This window comes from Solanum pennellii, chromosome 12, assembly GCF_001406875.1.
Source record: "Solanum pennellii chromosome 12, SPENNV200".
Classification (NCBI taxonomy): Eukaryota; Viridiplantae; Streptophyta; class Magnoliopsida; order Solanales; family Solanaceae; genus Solanum; species Solanum pennellii.
Genome location: NC_028648.1, coordinates 46,987,539 through 46,989,834, shown reverse-complemented (window position 1 = coordinate 46,989,834; position 2,296 = coordinate 46,987,539).

Here is a 2,296-nt window from a genome sequence, read left to right as displayed (position 1 = left end):
GCAATTTTGTGAATAACTAATAAAATATACATATATTTATATAAAATTATTATTCCAGTAGAAAATATACATATACTTCATGCAATTTTGTATATAACTAATAACATATACAAATATGTATATAAAATTTTGTTTTAAGCAAATACATGATGTTCTTCGGAATCAGATGCAAACATAACCTCCTAAGAATCATTCTCTTTGGCTTTCCTCTTCTTCTTCTTTTAAATTTTATGTCGCTTGCGTTGGCATTGTAGATGACTTGACTGAGTGCACTTGCCTCAGTTTTTGTTGGATCTCATTTCTTCAATCGATTTTTTCTCTAGAACTTATTTAGAGTTTGCCATAGACCCTGCATAGAGTCCAAAATATTAGGTAAATAGAGTCAAAACAAAGGTCGATTATCAACAACATCATAATCCGAGCCTACACTATGAACGTGATCGACACTCAAGAACCATTGTTCGTCCCCAAGCGAACCCTCATATTGTCTGACTACAAGAGGAAACTAACTCCAGCACAATTGGAACTCCAAGAGCATAAATAAACTTTAAAAACTCATTTTTAAACTCAACTCCAAGAAATGTCTAAAAATAATTAACAAGTTATAGTTAACTGTCACATCACCTCAAAACACCTCGACAACAAAATATATAATGAGAGACTCCTAGACCTTTAGACTACCTATGAAGAATAAAATACTTAGATAAGTTTCAGAATAGAACCCCCAACAACTTGACAAAACAAAAGTAAATGTGAAGCCTTTCGGAAGCAAGGAGGCTCACCCAAGCTAGTTTGAATGTGAATGGTCTGAACGAAGCGCCTGTTGTTACCCTGAACACCTGTATTTGTATCATAATGAAAGTTGAATAAAGTTAGCATATTGAATATACAAGCATGTAAGGGGAAAACTGAAACATATAATTATATCTGAACGGATAAAAAGGGAATAAATACTCAACTCAACTCAATATGCAAGCAGTGAGAATAAGATGCAATATATAAAGCTTTGAAAATAACAAATAGTAACTCAAGATGTATAAAAATACAATAATAACCTCTCCACTCTCATTTGGGAGATTCTCTAACTGACAACCATCACTATGAGCTATATGATGATACAACGTCTAACCCACACTTCCAGAACTTTCCTATACCTTGTTGGGATATAAAGCAACTAAGTGGATCCACTAAGCTCTGCTGAAGGCACTAAGGATTTATCTAAAAAGTATGATCGTTACCGCAGTTGGCATACATGGTTTTTAAGTATTTTGAGTTGTATGAACTCATCCTCATATCGATGCTATATATATATATATACACACACTCATGCTCATACGTTAAAAACATAATTCTTCCTCAATTTTAGAGAATTACTCAAAACTTCCTCTTAAAACAAGAAATTTTCAAAATTCCTCCTAAGATCATTCAGATTACAATATTTCTCTCATTTTAAAATGAAAAAATATTACACTTGGGAATAATTAGTTCCCTTAAACTTTACTCAAACTGTCTCTTTAAAATATTCATCAAAAGTCGATTTAAAACACAATGAATGACTTCTAAAGACTCATCAAGACTTTTATCTCCAAAGAGGTTCATGCAAAAATATTGGCATGAACAAACTAGCTCAAGATCTCAATAACCATATAGAAAACTCAATACTCATAACTCAAGAGATGAGAGCTCAGCGATACTACTCAACTCATAGGGTTCATACAGAATTATAGACATGAATGACTCAACTCAAGGATCTTAATAACAATATAGAAACTGATGAATACCATTCTTCTCATTCTCATCTCATCTTTCTAAACAATAAAACAAGTTATAATTGATTTCGAAAGAATTCTCAATTTGACTCGAAAGCCCTCCTCAACTTTCCTCTTAATTTTATCTTGATTTGAAATGTGAATTTAAGAGCTATGATTAGTATATAGTATCTTTTAATGAAGGCATAGATAGTAGGAATAAGAAGAGAGCGAAGACACGGTTTAAAGAACAACTTGCGTGACACGGAGATAGAATTAAATTTTGGTTGCAAAACAAATTTCAAGAAAGAGGACTTCGTATCATCCCTACGAAGCAGAGAGGCGGTGACTATTTGGAGACTTAAATTTTAAACACCTCCACAACGCGGGCATGGGTGCATATTTTTTTCCAATCTTTTATTTCTCTCCCAAACTCGATTCAATTCACACCCAATGAATTTTTTTTTCCAAATTTCATGAATTTTATAAACTCATAACCTTTTCAATGAAAACCACATAAAATCCATCAAGAAAAAAAACTCATATGC